A 22,312-nucleotide genomic window follows, 5' to 3' on the forward strand; every position below is an offset into this window, starting at 1 on the left:
GTGGCCTGAGAGTTTGATAATTCAAATTATTTTAATTTTTTCATTGCCTACCCTTGAAAGACATCTTTATGATTGTATTGAAAGAATATGTCACCTCATTTTATTTTTAGCTATGATCAGAACAGCAGATTATGACTTAAGATAGAAGGATTGCTTAGATCTTTAATAATAGGTTAAAAAGAGAGCCTCATAGAAAAGGTTGAATGAGCCATACCATAGCTCAAAACAAAGATCAAGTTTGAGGAAGGGACAACAAATATCAAAAGCCTTAAAATTGCACATTTCCAATGACCCATTTAGCAAACTTTCGGGAGTATATTCAAGGGTTATGGGCAAGAACTTAGCTACAACGGTGTTTGTAGCAACATTGCTTATAAAAGTAAAAAAGTGTGCAAATCAAATTGTTTCACAGTAGAAAACTTTTTAAATAAACTAAGCCTACATTTAAAAGAAAAAAGGAAGAAAAGGGAAAGAGAAAGAATAGGAACATACCAAAATGTTAAAAGCATTGCATTACGGTAAATTGTGGGTGATTTTTATCTTTTTCCACTTGCTTAGCTTTATATTCCAAATTTTCTACACTTTTCTTCTTTGTAATAAACCCAATCTGATTTTGTTTGTCTGTGGGGTTTGTTGGTTTTACGTTGCAACACAGAATGATCAAGTTCAGTTAAGACCTGCCTGAGCTGGGCCCGCCCACAGATGAGCCAATTGGTTCCACCGTCTGAGAGTTGGGCAAGAGATAGAGCTTTCCCAGTTCTCAAGAGTCCATGAGCTACATTTACCCCAGACATGAAAGCGAGCAGAAGCCAAAGGAAGACTAGAGGGGTCCTGGATAATCAAAAAAGCTAAAACAATGTTTAAATCCTGAGTTGGATGCATACAGAACTTGAGTGGTTAGATAGAGGCATCAAAAATAAAGGTGTCTCTGAATAAAAGCCTAAACTACTCATTCTATGTAATACCATAGTTAATATTAGCATTCAAGACACGCTTGAAGTTCTGACTGGGGGGGATGGGGTGGGGGGAGGGGAGGGGTACACACCTACATGATGAGTGTGATGTGCACTGTCTAGGGAATGGACACAACTGAAGCTCAGACTTGAGGGGATGGGGAGGCATGGGCAATGTATATAGCCTGATCTTTTGTACCCCCATAATGAGCTGAAAAATAAACAAAAAAATAAAAAAAATTAAAAAAAATATTATCATTCATTCTCCACACCTGTATTTACATGTGTAAACTGTACATCCTGCTGCATTCAGAAGCATTGACCTGAGATTATAGCAGAGACTTGGAAAGCAGAGGCACAGGGAATAAAGGGTGAGGCTTTTCTGATGCTATAGTCCAACTCCAAAGCTACAAATAACGTGCTCTTCCTCAAAAAAGTAAACATGTGCCCTAGACTCGCTATTCCATTAATTAACTGTGTGACCTTGAGCAGATCAATCATCCTCTCAGAACTTATTTTCAGACATCAAACTAGAATTTATGGTTTTCTAACTATTATTTTTAGAAGTAGCAGAGGGGTTGGAGTAAGGAGAATGAGTGGGAAAACTCTACCCTTTCCACTCTTACTGAAAACCAGAGCAACTATAATTTTTATCTCTTTTATTCATTCATATTTCCTTGTATGCTTTTGTTTAAGGAAAAGCTTCCAGTCTCTGAAAATCAGTTTGAAAATTCCTTGACTAGATGACTTCTAATGTATTTCCAAATTATAACCATCTACTTATAAGGACCTCAGGTGGCAGCGAAAAAGTCAGGAAACAAAGGATTCTGGAGCCACATGCCTGAAGCTTAAGTACAAAGGTGTCCCTGTAACGAAAGCCAAATGCGAGGGAACACCCATAGGCCGCTGGGAAGCCAGTGTGTCTAGTTCTACGTCCTGTCTTTCCACTTTTGCAGTAAGCTCCTACCACCCACATTTCTTAAGCACTGGATTTGCTTTATTGTGGTTATGTAGGCCAGGTCAAATGGGGCAAATACTGGACTGCCATCGTACCACACCGCCCAGCTTCAGACGTGAAAGAAAAGGACTGCAGCACATGCGCATTTCTTCCTCACTGTCACTTCCAGCTTAGCAGGTTACCCAGAGCAGGGAAAAGAAAAGGCCAAAGAAGGGCAGGAAATGGTCTGTATTTGCTCAGACGTGGTGATGAGAACAAAAGCCAGCGCTTGCTCCTTGTTACCTTTCTTTCCCACTGGTTGAAAACCTGTACACCTGACTCCCCCTCGATCCTGCATATTAACAATAACGGCTTCCGCTTAGCTAGCGCCACCCATGGGTCACGTGCGGTACTGTATGTTCCCCATCCATAATCCCCTGCAAGGTGTTAGTGACCCCTTTTAAAGACGGTGACAGCAAGATTCAAGAAATGTAAACAACTCACTCAGGATCTCAGAAATAATCAAAGAAGTGTACAGGACTCAAACCCTGACCTTCCTGGCTGCAAAGCCTGTTTGTACACTGTGGACAGACCGTCCGGTTTATTGCATGAGTCACCAGCCATCCAATGCAAAACTAGGAAATTCATGCAGTAGTCAAATGACTAGTAACTTGCTCCCACTAGCTAATTATTCTTTGTAGCAAATGCATTTTGAGCAATAACAGAGCACAAAATTTCTTTCCTCAAAATGTCTTTGGAAGGTCATGACTTTTAACAGAGGTAACTATTTTCTATTTTGGTCTTGCTTTAATTTGGGTAATAGTCTGATTGAACATAGATATTTATGACATTTATTAAAAGCTTTTATTACTAATTTTGCCCAGAAAAAAAATTCTAATGGAGATGTATTAGAGAATTTCCATAAAATTAATGTCCAGACTTAATGGATGTCTAAGGTATCATTATTAACGGGAATGTTCCATATACTAGGATCCTTTGATTAGAGATTAGATACAGTTAGATCAGAACTTATTTAAAATTGGATACGTGCCAAAGTATCCAGAAATTCAATTTAAACACATTCTAGAGGCTAATGCTTTATTTAGGTTGTGTCTTTACGATGCCAAATGAAAAGCTGCAGTTACAAAAAATCAATTGATCTGGTCAGCTGCTGGGTAATCTAAAGACCATATCATGCTCAGTTTGATTCCTGCCGATGCCCACACGAAGCCAGTCAGATGAATCAAGATGGATTTTCCATCTGTAGAAATTGACCACCACCCACCCAGCAGGGCATTCCTACTGGACCAGCAGCGTGGGTCGCACACAATCCATGACTGGCCCAGGCTAGACTGATGGACTGAGTAGGATTTCCTGTCTTTCCCAAGACCTCAAACTCCAAAACTGTCATTCTGCACAATGTGGGCAAATCTCATGTCTCCTGCTTCCATCCTACAAAAGGGATATCAAAAACACCTGGGAGTGGGCACCTCTTCCTATTATACCTTCCTCCAATCTGAAATTCTGAGAGGTTATCCCTCTCGCTAGATTGAGAATCCCCTATTTAGAGCTAGCTTTAATGTGTGCCCGAGAAGTAGCACATGGGTGTATTAGCTTTAGTTCTCTCTTAGGAGTTCTAAGGCATTCTCAATGCCCTTAAGCAACTAAAAACAGCCTGAAAGTGGCTGGAAATAACAGAGAAAGAGAGGACCTCAGTATTTCCAACCCAATTATGAAGAGGATTGAATTTCAATCCTCTTACCACCTGCAGATAATTTTCTGTGTTGGTGGGCATCAGGTCACTCATCCTTACAAACATTTATAAGCAAAGCAGAGGCTAAACCACCACATCCCAGGGTCAATGAGTGATTTTGTTTGGTTTGGCTCACAAAGTAGTGACCCACATAGTATTTAAAACAAATTGACAAAAAAACTGAATTAGTTGCTAGCTTTCAAAAACTTGTGATAATTCACAGAAAATGTGGATTCCTAGCTTCTCTGAAAAATTCAGAATATATGGAAGTGCTAAGCTCACATTTCCCCACGGCAGCATTCAGCAGCAGTGATCCATTTATGAGTCTCTACTCCTTTCCACCATCCCTGGATGCTGAGGTCAAGTTTTTCTTACGCTTAGCTCACTGGGTTTGTTACTGTTGCCTGCCTGGTCCCTGTAGGCATTTGATTTGCAACCCCACCCCAAACTGGAAAAGCTGGATGCAGTCTTGGAGATCATCTTTTCCAACCACCTCCTCCTATATATATGAGGTATCGGAGATCCAGAGAAATGAACTGACTTGTCCCAATCACCCACCTCGCAAGTATCAGAGCCACCAGTAGATTTCAGGTCTTCTTTTAATCCACTGATTTCGTCATCAAATACAAACAACCCTACTGACACTCAAGCCAAAAATACCAGAAATAGCTAAAATGTATTGAGTCCTTAATATAAACCTGCCACTGTGTTTTTTTTTTTAATATGTGATCTTGTTTCATTCTCGTAACAATGCTATGAATTAGGAGTTCATGTTAATCCTGTTTTACAGATAAAGACATTAAGATTTAGAGAGATTAAGAAACCAGCCCAATGTCAGATAGTGAGGGGTAATCCACGATTGAAGTTCCAGAGCTCAATCTTTTAGCTACGATATATTCACCTTCCTCTATGCGCTGATTGCCCCATTCATTTAGCAAGTTTGTGAGCCCTGCTCTGTTCTAGATGCTGGGGATGCACCAATAAAGATTCAAGGTGGCCGCCCTCATGGAGACTGCAATTCAGTAGCATCACCAGCTGCCTTGTATCATCATTAATCTTTAATGCTATCTCATATTGCCATATAAGTCTTTTCCATGTAAAAATCTTCTGCCTGTACATTTCACTACATTCATGAATTTTTCTTCTCCCCTATTTCCCACAATGTTATCTAGCACAGGGATTGGCTCCTGCGAGGTGTTGTATAAACATCATTGTTCTGAATACAAATGAACACAGAACAGAAAGGACAACACAGTAAGAGGGCAAGGCTTTTGTTCTCCCAGGGATTTGGCTAGGAGTCCAGGCTGGAAGCATAGGTATTGTTCCCGCCTGCTCCTTCATGAACAAGAACTTGCCCATCTGATCACAATACTTGCTCAGATATCTCCATATTCACAGGTCTCCCTCCTGACTTCTCTAGCCAGCCCTCCCTACCACTGCAGAATATGGCAATTTGGTCTATGAAATAAAAATGAAAACTGTTTCTCTGCCTCATAGCAGACAATTCTGCTCTCTTCAATGGGAAATACAGGCCCCTTCCCTGAGGGCCTCTCCCCAGTCTGCTGATGGATGCAAATAGACAGCAGCTCCAAGTATCTGGAAGGACCCACGTGCAATTTGATTAGAAGAGGGTGCCTGATTACATCCTAACCAGAAGAGAGCTCTTCTTTGCCCAGGAAGTGGACAAAGTTCCAACCTCCTCTTTGTGATGAGATCATCTGATCACTTTGTGATGAGATATCCCCTGGGCCCTCAGCTGACAGCTGCTGTCAGCCCGAAAAGCAATTGCTGATCCCACAGACTGCAGGTGCCCGGGCCATTAGCTCGAGTGCTGTGGGCACCAAAGCAAGACACACGGACAAGGTTTCTTTAGTCAACTCACAGTCACCTACACAAACCACGAATTTCCTCATGTGACTGGACCATGTCCGCAGCACCCAGTACAAGAACATGTAAAGTACATCAGTGAAAGTAGCCAACATCGTTAGTTTCCTGGCTCAAAAATAGACTCCAAGAAACAATTTATCTTCTAAATCATTGATTTATTAATCAATTCATCAATCATCTATGCAAAAGCAAACAAGCAGTGAGTATCCAGTATGTTCCTGGCACACGTATATCCCCTAAACACTCCAAGTTCTTTAATAAACCTTCATGGATCTGCTATCCTTTAAGTTAATATTTTCAAACTTTTCAGAAATATTTACCTGAGTGGAAAGAGCTTGGGCTTTGGGATTACATAAACCTATATTTTATTTCAATTTGAATGTTATTTTTCTCTACCATTCTGTAGCCCTGTGACATTTACTCACTGGCAACCTCTGCAAGGCTCAGTTTCTTTAGGCAACGCTCTAAGGGGATAGAAGCAGAACTTTACATCTTAGCGTTGGCCTGAGATTAAGTTAGACCCTATATGTACAAAAGATTACACCATGCTTCATACGCAGGAAAGCACGCAATGAATGGAGGCTTTGAATTTACTCCATTACATTATTAAACATTATCTTTAAAATTGGCTTCCCCCCACAAAAGGAAAAAGCAGCCATATTTCCTTCAAATGTATATGTTAGAGAAGGACTGGTATTCACTTGTTTCAATGAAGGCAGATACTTGTAAAGCCCCAGTGGATGCTATGTAAAACCAGTAATGCAGAGGTGAGATGTTTGATTCTGCTTTCTATTTTATGATTGTTAACAATTGCATATTAGAGAAAATAATACAATTATAACATAAAGAATCACCTGAAACTGAGAAAAAATACTTAAAATCAAGAGTAATGGGACAATAATTTAAAGATTTCAAGGTGGACATTATTGAAAACATAAAAGTAGTGACAAAAAGGATATCTATGCAAAAGAGAAAAGAAATAAGTTATAGTGAAGATTCATTAAATCTAGGAAAATGACAATCTAAAGAGAACAAAAGATAGACCATCAAGACCCAAATTAATAAAGTATAAAGGCTATAGAAAATAGGGTCTTTAATTTTCATTACTAACAAAAGCAAAACCAAAAACGTGTACACTGAATATGAGGAATAAAAAATCTAATCGAAAAATCATAACTTGAATCTTATCAAAGAGATCTTAAAATAAATTTTAAAGAAAAAAATACAAGACTTTTAAAACAAGTTTCTTAAAAGAAAACAACAGATCACACACTCTAATTTCAGATTTGATTTGATGGTATAATAGTGCATGAGATGAGATAAGATCCTGCTTCTAATCCTCTATTTCTACTAGCTTTTAAATTTCTTCACAAAATTAAATTCAGATATCGATTCTTCTACTTGTTCAGCATTTTGTGGGATGGCTGGTATACATGTGTAAAATGCAAACGAAAATAGGTTTAGTATCTAAATTATTCAGACACAGATGTATTTTCCATTATTCAAAGCAATTTTCTGTTGCCTTTTCTATAACATGTAGATTTAAATGTGGTATTCAGAGTGTCTTCAATTTGAATTAAAAACGAGTATCTGCTTTCTTTTGGTACAAAAAGCAGGTGCTGACATGAAAAACATATCTGATAAGGAATATCATGGCATAAATCCCTGAGGTAGGCCTCTGGGTGTTTTAAACATTATAGATTTTTAAAAAGCTTTTACTTGGAGGTATTTTTGCTTTTCTTTTCAGGTTATTTTGGTTGTAAGTAATAGAAAGTGAATGTTTGTAAAAGATGAAGCAGTATCTCACAAAATTCAATGAAACATTGAACAAACAGGGCTAAGAAAAGCTGGGAAACAGATACAACTCTGGGGACCGACTATAGGAGTTCAGGAATTTTCTCTCTAAAAGGTACATTCTCAACAGGGGGGCAGTTGCCCTCAAGGGCACAAAAATTGGTTTCTTGGAGAGGAGGCAAAAAAGTCTTACTCTTTTATGTATAAAATACAGATATACGTACAATACATAAACCGATACACAGTATATCTGTGGTAGTAACATTTCATGGACGTGAGAACCGTTAGGAAAAATAATGTCTAAAAAGGCTTCTAAAAAGGTTGAGAAGCACTGCCCTAGTACAACCCCCATGACTGAGATTCAATTTAAGAATTTCCCATTTTTTTTATTCTCTGTTTTCAATTCTAAGTTCCTAAGACCAAGAGTGGACTAACCATGGACAGACAGTAAGGGCTATGCATTATAGACATCGTTTTTGGAGACCCACTCTATATTCCAAAGGTAATTCACCAAGAAGACAAAATTGGGGGAGCTGAACAGCCACCCCAAGAGGTGTCTAATACCAGGTTGGGTCCTCCATCCTTCTCTTCTCTGTCTGTAACGCCTTCTCTTCTCTCCTCTGAACTACCACTTACCTTCCCTTCATGTCTCCCCTCTTTGATGACGTCTCCTCAAATTGGTGAACTCTTCTCTTTCAAATTCCCTGAGACTCACTGTTGGGGTCACTCATTTGCCCTTTGGAGCATAAATCTTTTATTGCTATGCATTTTTTGAAAATGATATGACCCCAGTAAAATAACAGTGGTGAGCATGCATTATAAATCTCATCCAGATAGAATCACTCCATTCAAGACATAGAACATCACAGAAACCAGAAGCCTCCCTAAGGGTTTGCTCATTTATGCCATTACCCCTTCCCACAGAAGACCACTCTTCTGACTTCTATCACCATAGACTAGTTTAGCCTGATTTTGAATGTTACATAAATGGAGTCATACTCACACTACATGTTCTCTTTTGTGTCTGGCATCCTGTACTTAATAATATATCTGTCATGTGCAGCTGTAGTTCATTGCTATATAATTTTCCATTGTTTACATGTCAGAACTTGTGTATCTATCTTACTGTCAACAGACAGGAGTTGTTTCTAGTTTGGGCCTATTAAAAATATTCCTGCTAGAAACATTCTTCTGCATATCTTTTGATAAACATACATACTCTCAGTTGGACAGTGAGTTGTTGGGTAATGTTTTAATAGCCAATCAATTTTATCAACTTACACTCCCAGCAGTAGTGTAGGAGAATTCTTATTGCTCCACAGCTTAACCAACACTTGATATCATCAGGTTTTAGCCATTTCTGGCAAGCGTGCAATGGTATCTCATGATTTTAATTTGAATTCTCCCGATGACCAATCATGTTGAACACCTTTCCACATGCATACAGTCCTTTTGAATAATCTCTTTTGTAAAGCGCCTGTTCAAATCTTTTGCCCATGTTTTTAATTGTGTTGTACATCTATTTTAAAAGTGATTTTTAAGAGTTGCTATGGACTAAATTGTGTCCCTCTAACCTTCATATATGGAAGCCCTAACCCCCATGTGACTATATGGGAAATAGGGACTTTAAGGAGATGCTAAAGGTTAAATGAGGTCATAAGGATGGAACCCTAATCCTATAGAACTGGTGTCCTTATAAAAGAGGAAGATACAACAGAGATCCTTTGTCCTCTGCCATGAGAGGACACAACAAGAAGGCAACCACCTGTGAGCCAGGAAGAAAGACCTTACCAGAAACCAAACTCTGCCAGAACTTGATCAAGAACTTGATCTTGGACTTTCCAGCCTCCAGAACTGGGAGAAAATAAATTTCAGTTGTTTAACCCATCCAGTCTATGGTATTTTGTTATGGCATCACAAGCAGACTAAGAAAAGAGTTGTTTGGTTTTTTGTTGGGGTTTTTTTTTTTTTTTTAATTCGGACGTGAGTCCTTCCTTGATTATTTGTATTGCAAGTGTTTCTGTTCTGTGGCTTGTCTTTTCACTTTCTTAATAGTGTTTCTGATGAGCAGAAGTTCTTCATTTCAACGTGGGACAATTTATAAGTATTACATTTTATCGTTAGTGCTGTTTGGGTTTTGTTAAGGATATTTTGCCTGCTCTAAAATCATGAACACATGCTTAAATGTTATCTTCTAGGAGTCTAGGAGATTTATTGTTTTATCTTTTTCATTTAGGTTAATATTCCCCCTGAATTTGAATTTTTATGTGTGGTATGAAGTAGAAGTAAAGATTTACTTTTCACCTGATGATTCCCCTGATAATTAACCAGTTGAACAAATTTATTGAAAAAGATTTCCTTTCACCACTGCAATGCAGTGACACCTATATTATAAATCAGGTAAGCACATTTGTGAGAGTCTATATTTGGACTCTACTGCTTTATCCTTGTGCCAATATCACACTTTCATTCATTGCTTTATAGTAAAATTTAATATGTGGTATTGCAAATCTCTTAGCTTTGTTATTCTTCAAGATAATTGACCTTATTCCTGTCTCTTTGAATTTCCATATAAATTTCAGACACTGCTTGTCAATTTCCACCAAAAGAAAAATTGCTGAGATTTTCATTGGCATTGCATTGAATCAATCTATAAGCCAATTTAATTTGTTATAATTTTAAGTCTTTCAATCCATGAACATTGGTATATCCTTTCCTTTTTCATTTATTTAGGTCTTCTATAATTTCTTTTAATAATCATCTACAGTTTCCTTCATAGGGGTCATACATATCTTGCATTAAGTTTATTTTTAAATATTTGATAATTTTCATGCTAAATGATATCATTTCAAGGTAATCTTAATCTTTATTGCTAGTTTATAGAAACAATTTGTATTAACCTTACATTCAATGACTTTATAAAGTTCACTTACTGATTATCATTGTTTATGTATAGATTTTTCTCAAATATTCTAAAATCTGAATCATATTATCTTCAAATAAAATAGTCTCCTCTTTTCCATTCCAATCCTCATATCTTTTTATTCATTTCTTGCCTTATTCCACAGGCTAGTCTCTTCAGTACAATGTTAAATAAGAGTAGTAATAATAATTAAACAATTTCATTCTCTATGTAAGGAGAAAGCATTCAATGTTTCACCATTAATTATGACATTTGCTCCAGATTTTCTTTTCTTTTTTTTTTTTTTTTTTTTTTGAGGACTTTTTTTTTATTTCAGCTTATTACGGGGGTACAAAAGTTCAGGTTATATATATTGCTCATCCCCCCCCATTCCCCCGAGTCTGAGCTTCAAGCGTGTCCATTCCTCAGACAGTGCACATTGCACTCATCATGTAGGTATACACTCATCCCCTCCCCTGACTCCCCACCTCTGTCCGATACCCAATTGGTGTTATTCCCAAATGTGCACTTAGGTGATGATCAGGGAAACCAGTTTGCTGGTGAGTACATGTGGTGCTTATTTTTCCATTCTTGGGATACTTCACTTAATAGAATGGGTTCCAACTCTCTCCAGGAAAACAAAAGAGATGTCATATCGCCGTTATTTCTTATAGCTGAGTAATACTCCATGGTATACTCTATATATACCTTTTAAATTAGAAAATTTACTCCAAGTTCCTAGATTTCTAAAAGTATTTTTTAATCGTGAATAAATATTGAATTTTATAAAATTGACATGAAGATAAGCTCTTTTTTTCTTTCATTTTATTAATGTGATGAATCACATTGGTTGATTTTCTAATGTTAAGCTAGACTTACATTTTTGGAATAAATTCAACTTGGCTTGGAAGTAATGCCTCTTTCCCTATCTTCTGGAAGAGTATGTAAGAGGTTGGGATGAATTCTTTCTTAGGTATTTAGTAATTTAGAAAATTACTTTTAAGGTCATCAGAGCCTAGAGTTCTCTTTGTATGGGAAATTCTCATCACACATTCAATTTTTAACTAAAGAAGGAATTCAGATTGTCTATTTTTTTCTTTCAGTGTTGTTAAGTTTTTCTAGGAATTTGTCCATTTTGTTTAAATTTTTAATTTATGAGATTAGTTGTTCATAATTCTCTCTTATTATATGTTTAATATCTATATGATCTCTATGCAGTCTCCTTCCTCCATTCTTGATATTGGTCATTTGTGTTTGCACTCTTTATTGGTTTCCTAGGGGCTTCTCAATTTCATTAGTGTATTTTAAAAAACAACTTTTGGTTTGTTAATTCTCTCTATTATATGTTTGCTTTGTAGTTCATTGATTTTTTTCATTTGGTCTTTATTATTTCCTTCATTCTATGTCTTTTGTTTCTAATTTGCTCTTCTATTTTTAGCTTCCTGAAATGTAAGATGAGACCTTTAATTTTCAGCCTTTCTTCTTTTCAAGCATGTTTATTTAAGGCCATACATTTCCTTCAATCACTTATTTAGTTCTATCCCAGAAGTTTTGTTATGTTGTATTTTCATTATCATTCAGTGAAAAAAAACTTTAATTTTTTTATGATTTCTTCTTTGACCCTGAATTACCCAGAAGTATATTGCTTAATTTTCAAACATTTGAGGATTTCCTAGTTATCTTTTTGCTTTTATTTCTAGCTTAATTCCATTATGATTAGAGAATATATTATGCATAATTTCAATTTTTTGAAATTTGTTGAGCCTTGTTTTATGCACATGGTCAATATTTGATAAATAAACGTTTCATGTGTACTTGAAAGGAATTCATATTATAAAGTTGTTGGGTATAGAATTTTATATACGTCAATTAAGTCAAGTTGGCAGATAACATGGGTAAACTCTTTTATATATTCACATATTTTTTGTCTGCAGATTATAACAAATGTGTTAGAATTCTAACAACAGTTGTATTAGAATAATTGCTTATTCTAATAGTTTTGGCTATTTATTCCAACAAATCCAATTATGACTCTGGATTTGTCAGTATGTCCTTTTATTTCAGCTAGATTTTGCTTGATAAATTTTAAGTTTCTGTTATCAGATTTATAAAAATTTAGTATTATATTTCTTTTCAATTAGTCTCTTAAACATTATTAAATATTCTCATTTATCTCCAGTAATACTTCTTACCTTAACATCCACTTTGTCTAACATTAGTATAGATATACCAACTTACTTTTGGTTAATGTATATATAATGTATCTTCTTCCATTAACTTCAATCTTTCTGTATCCTCACACTTCAAGTATGGCTTTTGTGAGCAGCATATAATATAGCCTGGTAGGCTGGGTGCCAGGAGTTAAAATTAAGTCAATTTAAGGAAAATCAAGAAAAGCTACATTTTCTACACACTTGAGCTTACAACATAAGAGCCACACTCACTGCACCTACATGTAGGTGTAGGGGATGGTGAGTACCTGGCCCAAGAACAAGGAATTTCGGACTAATTATAATAGCAAAGTGGTTAAAAGCACAGACTCCCTTCTGGCTCTTCTATTAATAGCTTCTTGCCAGCAGTGGTCAGGACAGCTGTTTCATAACCTATTTGCTAAAATCAGAGAAAGTTGTACCTCTGAGTGGTATGAGAATGGAGGAAAGGAAGATAGATTTCTCTGAAACTAGAGAAAGTTGTTTGACTCCTAAAACAATGTGCACGAACTCTTAATAGCAAAGCTGTATCTAGAGGGAACACGTCCCTCTGATACAAGTTTCTTAATGGAAAAAATTAGCTGTATCCCAGCCACGTGGAATTTTTTTATTTATTAATCTCCTATCTAACTGTCATGTTAGATTTCAAACTCAAGGAGATGCCATTTACAGTTATTACAATGTGAATATCGCAACCTGGAATTAAACTCCGAACTTACATTTTTCATAAGATCTCTAGTGTGATCAAACTTCTTAAACCAAATGATACAACAAAGTTCAGAAAATTCTTCTTTCTCAAGATGTGATTTGGTGTCGAAACTACTAGGAAGTGAAAATTCTTCAGTCACAATCCACTTAGTGCAAATGATCTAGAGAGGGCCACAAAGCTAAATAGTGACAGGACTACACTCTTTTTTTTTTTCTACATGATAATAAAAAAGACGAAGTCCATCCATATAGAGAATTTATTTTTCAAAATATTATATCAAGAAATAATACTTGAATGCAGTAAGTATGTCAATGCAGCCATATAGTTAAATGTTATAACCTCTGAAGTCAAGAAATTCAAATTTATAGTTGCCACATTAAGCATAGATGTTAAAGCATTAAAGTTAACACCATATACAGTCATATAAAATATTGCATGTGCAAAGGGGCTGAGTTATGTTCATACTGGGAACCATAATTTAGAATTTCCTGACTTCTGAACATGTAACACGTCATAGTAATTGATCTAGCTCCTCGGAGCTAATATAAAATATCTTGTTAACATGTTTTCTATCCCATTCTTTCATCGTTTACCTTTTGGCTCTTGGAGAAACAATTCATCATGCTCAAATGTTTTCACACACCTGCAAAAAGCTAATATAGCAAAGCAACCAGAGTTGAGTGAAAAGATTTGTAAATCATATAAGAATGTTGGACACACATTAGGGTGGACACAATCTGGATCACACAAGATGATGCTTGGCCTTGAGATTTAGAGCTCTGCTTTGTCTTGCTACAGTGATTGCCTCATAATTCTGCTAGATACAGTAGGGTACAGGGTATCAGGGGAGCTTATACATGCAGAATATCTACGGACTGTTCGTTCATAAAGAGGATGTGGAAGAGAAAGGGAGGAGGGCTTATTCCCTGATGGGCCGTGATATGTTGATTTCTTAGCACCACAAAAGAATTACCTTCTTTAAACCAATTCTCTACCAAGTGTTGAGGCTATGTATACCTCCACCCAATTCACCCGTGTCCTTGTTTTCATTTGCCTGAGTCTCAAATTCACTATATACTAATCCTCTTCTCCTCTGTGCACAGCTCCTGCTGCCTTGCTCCATTCCGCACAAGGAAAACCAATAGCCAAGGTTTCTAAAGAGATTACCGTATTCCAGGCACAGCACTTTAGGCTTAAAGCACCTTATAAACATTGATTCATTTAATCCAGTAGAGTAGGCCTTGGCAAACTACAGCCCACAGGCCAAATCTGGCCTATCCCCTCTTATGGTAAGCCGAGTGATTTAGGAACATGGCCACATTCATTTGTCTAAGCCTTGTCTATGGCTGCTTTCACGTGACAACAGCAGAGTTGAGTAGTTACAACACGTATAGCTAGGGAAGCTGAAACTATTTATTATCTAGTGTGTAAGGAAAAAATTTTCCTCCCCTACAGCAGAGGATTCTCCTCTGTGTGGTCAGCAAACCTGACTCTCCAAGTCACGTAAGAGAAAGTTAGAATCGTTTAAGAGAATTCTTGGTTTGGGGAAGTGGGAGGAAGTTTGAACAAGAGCACAATTGCCCACACCTCGTATTTATGCCTTAAGACCTACTTTTATCATTGGATAGCGGGTACTGGGATCCTGCCTCAGTACGAGTTCTAGGCATTGCTTCTTATCTTTTTGCATTCTGTTCCTCACTCGTTTGACTTTGGCCAGACTTTGGCTTCTGCAATTTTCAATCACAAATTCAATAGTGGCTACCAGAACCTGAAAGGAGGAAGACAATAGCATACTAGCAGTTGAGCTTGTTTAATATAGTCTGTTTATAGCCTTAAAGAAGGGGGGTTGTATGTATTTCCTAAATATCCATGGACCAAAAGCTTGCATGTAGAGTTCTATTATCCTCTTTCCAAAAAGAAACATGTGCTTCCCTGGCATGGGAAAGAAGGGAGCTTCCTCTGGCCTCTCCTGGAATTTCCCCCTTTACCCAGAAACTCCTCCCTGGGACAGCCCTGGGGCCTTCCCACAAGAACATATTGGCTACCTCTTCACATTGTCAAAACATCTGGGGTGAAAAATGCATTTAATCATTCAGATTATTTTCCCCTGAAGCAATTCCAAACATCTGTCTAACTAGAAACATCTGTGTATTATTCTGGGTGGCTTAAACAACAGACATTTATTTTCTCACAGTTCTGGAGGCTCCAAGTGTGAGATCAGGGTGCCAGCATGGTCATGTCCTGGTGAGGTCCCTCTTCCTGGCTTGCAGAGGGCTGCCTTCTCACTGTGTCCTCATATGGAAGAGAGAGACAGCAAGCAATCTTGTATCTCTTCCTTTAAGGGCACTAATCCCATCATGAAGGCCCCACCTTCATGACCTCATCTAAATCTAATTATCTCCCAATGGCCCCGTTTCCAAATACCACCACATTAGGGCATCCATGTATGAATTTGGGGGGCACATAATTTGGTCCAGAGCAGACTGCATCTCTAGCATTAAGTAGGCCAGAACTTTGATGTTCGTGGGGCATCCCCTGTGCAAAGGTTCAGTGAACCAGAGCACCAGAAAGTGCATGCTCTCTCTTAGCCTTCCTTTCTGCTAACCACATCCTCCTATGACCCTCTCCCCGAGGGATGCCACAGCAGGGCAATACATATGTTGGTGCCGCAGGTTTTGAAAGATTTCCCTGGGATCAGCATAAGTCCAGGTTGGCTGTACCAGGATAAACGTGTGCCAGACAGTTTCTGCTATTCAGAATGCAGAGACCTGAGAAACATGTAATGCAGAATCCAGAGCAAAATTAGGATCACACAACTAGATGCCATTATGGTTATTTCTGTTGTTATTGTTGAGTAATAAACTCCTCTGAAACTCATTGGCTAAAAAGAGTAAGCACATACCATCGCCCGACTGGGCGGTTTAGCTGACCTAGGGCAGACATGGCTGACTCCTAGGCTCACTCATACGTCTGCGGCCAGGTGGCAGGTGGGCTGGGGAGCAGCTGGTCTAAGATAGCCTCAGTCACAGGCCTGGCAGTTGTCTAGCTGTCATCTGGGATGACAAGAGGGACTCCGCCACGTGGTTGCCCTGGCTTACTCCCCAGGTGGTGGCGAGTTTCCAGGAAGAGAGCAGAAAGCTCACAGGCCTCTTGAGGCTTAGGCTCAGAATTGGCTTTGGTCACCTCTATCAGTCAAGGCCAGTCTCAAGGTCAGCCCAAACTCCAAGGGCTGGCAACACATTTTGCCTCTTGATAGGAGAAGACACAAAGTTGCACAATAAATAGTATGGATACAGGAAGGGGTAAAGAACTGTGGCCATCTTTGCAGTCTACCCCAAAAGTGGAATCTGGGAAATGGTGGCTGCTCAATCAATAGAATGAGCTCCAGATAATCATTCACTTCTTTCCCTCCATGTACCTCCTCTTCCTCACTAGAGAATGAACATGGAGCACTGGGTGGTGGAAAAGAAAATAGAAGTGTAGGAGACCACGAGGTGGAAGGATTGTGGTCCTTGTTTGTCACCTTGACATCAACAAGCTGTGTCACCCTGAACCAATCCCCTTTCTTCCTTCGAGTCTCTGATTTTTCAACCTGGAAAGAAGCATGATAGACTACTTAATCTTAAAGCCTCTTCTCACTTGGAGGTCCTATATTCAAGCCAGATTATTCTCTTTAGGCCTTTCCCAGAGTATTGCCCTGGAGGTGCAGACGTGGGTATTCTCCAGCACGTAGAGCAATGCTTTGCTCAGACTGGGGCTGGATACATATTGATTGATTGATTGATTCTGGGTCTGCCTCTTCCACTGAGATTGTGTTACTGAAACAATCAGACCTCAGAAAGACATTCCTGACTGGAATATTGGGTGGGTACAATTTTTCCTGTATCTCCTCGAGATAAGTCCATGCAACAAGACAACTCTACATTCCCACAGCCTGAGGGCGAAGGATGAGCCCCTGGGAGGAGGGCAGTGCATGTCTATCTTGTCCTCTTCTCATGAGCTTAGACATGCTCCCTCTCTGTCTCCATGTTCTGTCCTCTGACCTGGGAAAAATGTTTTGGTAGGTAATTGACACATTGTCCAGAATGTAATTGTTACATTTCATTTGCAAATTGAAGAGGTGTATAATGAATATAATCTCCTCACTTGAAAGTATGGGTATTTGCTCTAAGAGATTTGCCCCAAATGGGCAATATGCATACTTTTCATAAAAGCAGAAACTTCTTCATATTGGCTCCATGACTTACTAGAGCTTTGCATTCCCTCATCCCCCATACTGTACTTGGAACATAGTATGTGTTCATTAAATACATTATGAATTTAAGTCTGTTTGGGGGAAAAAAGAAATTTACTTACTATCTTAAGCTTGTGTTTGCATGTCAGCAAAGCATCTAGTTGAAAAATGAAAACTCCAATCATTTTGATGCCAAGTTATGCCATACATTCAGACATCTGGGACACATTTGGAATATTTTGCTTTTACCGCTGAATGTTTTGGTGTCCTACAGAGACAAGCCTCAGGAAACGGCTGTGGGTGTTTGTGGTGAGGGAGTGTGCAACGTGGGAGGTAATATTTTGAAAGTGGCTTCTGGGAGGGAGTGTGCTGGTAAAGTTGAACTAAAAATTGGTCCACTCAACTATGCTGATTGCCATGTAAATCTGGGCTGGCTTTTGAACATAATAAGGCAATTAACAGCAAGAGTCAGCACATTGTCCATTACCCTTTACTCAAAAATATCACACCAATAATTCAACAGGTCATGAAAATTATCCTACAGTAACACAATGGAATAGCAGTCATCTATTAAAAATATAAAACATTAGGGCTTTGAAGCCACATGGAAAAATATTTGCAAATGGCTAACTAGAAAAAAAAAGAAAATAAAATAACCTATACATTAGCAACACAAATAGCTAAAATATAGATAATGACTGACATGCTATAAGGATATGCCTTGTCTGGCCATGGCTCTACCCTGCGTGATGCGTATGTACTAACCTCTCTCCACTCAACATTGTAAATTCATATGTGAGCAGTTTCACTGGGTTCATGTATCACTCCTTTAAAACCAAGTTGTTTATTAATTAATATATTCAATACCGATTGTGATCTCGTTCCATGCCCAGCACCAGCTCACAGTGTTTGCCTCTGAAGGACTTTCACAGCCTGATGGAGAAGGGAGACATATCAGTGAATAATTTTTAAATATAAATTTAGTATGTTTGTCACATTACTTTTAAATTTTTGAAAGATGATCTGACAAAATGGTGTAGGTCTTTCCTATAATTCATTGGTGCTCAGTTCTAATCGCCCAGTGGCAGGTGAGGCAAAGGGGAAAATTTGAAAGGAGGAAGCAGAAAGACTATAGAGACAGGAGTCCTTGTTTCCTAAGGGAACAGTCCTTTTGGCTACACAGTTCCTCAGACTGATTCCTTGCCACTCAAAACCAGCAAGGCCAGAGATTCCTCAAAACCATGTAACTTTTGAAATATGTAATTATCAATCCAAGAAACTAATTCCACTCTCTCCCTAAACCTATAACTGAATCCTTATAACTTTTTTGTCTTCAAATCCTAAACAAACAATTATTTTTCTTATTTTGTATTTATAGAAGAAAACTGGATTGGTGTTCTTGTAACTTTTCCAAGTTAAATATTATATATTTTCCAAATTGAATATTATAATACAAAATTATTGGGACACACTGCTCCACCCTGGGGATCCGCCATTTCATTGTTTTCTACCAACTGAAAGTTAGAGAGGACTCAAAGACACAAGATTTATACTTAGGGAGCCTATTGCCTCCTGCATTTGGAAATTGCAAGGTCTCCATGGTTGGAGACGACAGAAAATTAGTGAGGACTGGCTCTAAAAAGGTGCCATCAGGTATACAAGACATGCACAAGCATTAAGTTAATATCTTTCATCAGTTCCCCAGATGTCACTGATAATTGAGCTTATCCCTAGGAGTTGAAGAGTCAAGGTCAACAAATTCAGGGTGTTCAGATTCACAGGAAATCGCTCAGTGGAAACCCTCTTCTCCTCCACTTTATTTTTATATGAGCTAGGTCTAGTTATATTGATTATATGAGGCCACCAAAAGTGGTTAGCTTGAAGAGTGTAGAAGGATTCTGAAACTGTAGGACAGGGTAGAAATAGTCTTTTGTGATTGCATTTATACATGAACACAAATATATATTTATTATCAGTTGTCCTGTGGAAACTCCTCCTCCCTCCTGACTGGCTAAGTTACTGCACAGGAGCTCCCAAAAGTCAGGACCCAGGAAATCATCTCAATTTGACATATTCCACCTTGACTTGGATGGTAATTAAATGATAATCTCTTTGATATATTTTCAACTGGTAGATTTTTTTTTTTTTATCATTTTAGACCAAGGAAGAAAAATTATGTGACAACAGTGTAGCCACTCAAGGAATGGAAAAGTCATTTAAGGACAAAAAGAAGGTAAAAAGAACATGTGAGTAATCAATATATCATGGGCAGGAAAAAATTTGGCACATTTCAAAGTGGAAAACAAAATAGTCCTGAAGAAAAATAGAATTTTCCATAACTTCAATTGCACTTCATTTTCCAAATATGTGCTCTTTTAAATGATTAAGGTTTTTTACAATCCAGAATAAAAAGACCAAAGAGTAAAAGAAAATAAATCTTTCTATATTCAAAATTTGCAATATTAAAACTAGCCAACAAAAACACGCCATTGCTTGAACCAGCTCTTGGCCATAATTAAATTAGAATGTGTTTAAATTCTTAATGGCATGGTATTTTACACTGAGTTTGAAATATGTACCTCAACATTCAAGCCATCATGAGTTATTAACATAAAGTGCCCAATAACTGGAGAAGTATTGGAGCATATTATCACTCCTCTTTGGCTAATGAAACCAATCATCCTCTCTAGTGTTTTAGCCACACAAACCAGAATCACTCTCCTCATAGCCTGAAAGGTTTCAGAAAGCATCCAAGCAGCTAAAAGGCATTCTCTTTGCCTGATAAAATGACCCCGAAATAAATATTGGGTTGTTTTTACTGGAGTGTGGGTGTGTGTTTTCTTTTTAAGCTTTCTGCCTGTCCACTTCTCTGCATGGAATAAAAATCTGTTCAGATCCCGAGAGACACAAACAGCATGACCACAGGTTACTAATTGTTATCAGGAAGCCTCTACATGACAGGAAGATCACAGTTTAGAAAGCGAAGGCTGCATATTCATTTATGGAGCTCATTTTGATACGGATTTGCTGAAGTTTATATGCAGGACGAGTATCCCTAATCTGGAAATCTGAAATCCGAAATACTCTAACATCTGAAACTTGTCGATCACTGACTTGATGCTCAAAGGAAATGCTCACTGGAGCATTTAGGGTTTCAGATTTTTGGATTAGAGATGTTCAACTGGTAAGTGTAACGCAAATATTATAAACACATATATAAATATATAAAACATCCAAAATCTAGAACACTTCTGGTCCCAAGCATTTCAGGTAAGGGAAACTCAACCTGTATTAAATAGCCTTTGGTGATAGGTTATGGAAGTCTGTAGAACTCAAACGGGTAAGAAGTAGCTTAGGCATCAAGCAAGTAATTGTACAATCAAACTTTTAATTAAAATTAGGGCCAGCTAAAACTCCGTAACTAGCAGAATTCACATGCCAGCATTAGGACTCAGGGCTTTGGCAAGATCTGTGGTCTCTCCTCTGTAGACATTTTGGCATAGACCCAGGTAGTTTTGCCAAATGTGTTTCAGTGCACTCTGCCTATCAGACTAATGATCGTCCTAACTGCTGGGCCAGGCCCAATGCTGTGGTTTGAGTGTGTTCCCCAAAGTTCATGTGTTGGAAACTTAACCCTTAACCCCCAATAGCCAGTGTTGGGAGGGGGCATCTTTAAGAGGTGATTACATCATGAAGGCAGAGTTAATGCCATTATCACAGAGAGGCTTAGATATCTCAAGAGCAGGCTCCTGACAAGAGCGAGTTTGGCCCCCGCTTGCTCTCTCACTTGCTCTTTTGTCCTTCCATCTTGCACCATGGGACGACACAGCAAGGCCCTCACCAGATGCTGGCACCTTGATGTTGTTCTTCCCAGCTTCCAGAACTATGAGAAATAAATTTCTTTTCTTTATAAATTACCCCATCTATGGTATTCTGTTATAGCAATACCGTATAGACTAAGGCATCCTTGTAAAGCAATCTTCATAAAAACATGTGCCAGAGAGCGACAGAGTCCGAAAGCACAGAATATTGCTAATACTGTGAGTAGGAGACAGCTGGCAGCTTTCTCACCATCGGGACAAGGTGAACTGATCTTAGAATCCTCTTAAAAGCCAAATAAACTAGCAGAGAGGAAGTAAACATCATCTAAAGAGAATTTCATATACAAGATGGAATTTGGTATCAAAAAGATTTTTTGAAATAATATATAAGAAAACAATTTGATGGATCAGAATTTTCCAATGACCAGACCTAGACTGTGGCTAAATTTTGTCCAATCCCTCCCTTGGGGACCTCAGAACTCAGCAGAGGCCGGGGGAAAGGCAGAAGTCTATGGGAGTCAGAGGATAAAGTGAGCCATGTACAGAGAGTCCCCAAGTTAAAACAGAAGGATCCAGCTGGCCATCTGATCTGTGATCCTTAGGGATGAACACAGAGCTGGGAACGTAAGGCAGAGCTGAGAAATCAGAAGCCAGAAGGCAAGGAGCAGAGCAAATATGGAGGAGCAGAAGGGAGTGTGAAAATAAGTGAGTCCAAGACAACTGCTGGCATTGGGGCCTCATTTTTATTGGGTGTCAGCAGCTTGGGGCTTGGTTAAGTTAGGCTCCTTTATAGGTTCAGGGCTGGGTGGAAGATTTATGTTAGTTTTAAAGGGTTCTCATAACAATAAAAATAAGAAAAATAACCATTACTACCACTTACTGAGCATTACTCTATGCTAGACATTGTCTTAAGGGTTTTTATTTACAATACATTAGAAACAATATTAATAACAAGAAGAATAACTACCTGTGACTTACATGTGCCCACAACTGTGCTAAGTACTCTAAATGCATTCTTTTTATTTAAGCCTCCAACACCTCTGCAATGTTGTCATTTATTTCTATTCCTATTTTATAGATAAGGACACTGAGGCTCAGAGAAGTTAAGAAAC

Source organism: Eulemur rufifrons, chromosome 1 (genome assembly GCF_041146395.1).
Source record: "Eulemur rufifrons isolate Redbay chromosome 1, OSU_ERuf_1, whole genome shotgun sequence".
In the NCBI taxonomy this organism is placed as follows: domain Eukaryota; kingdom Metazoa; phylum Chordata; class Mammalia; order Primates; family Lemuridae; genus Eulemur; species Eulemur rufifrons.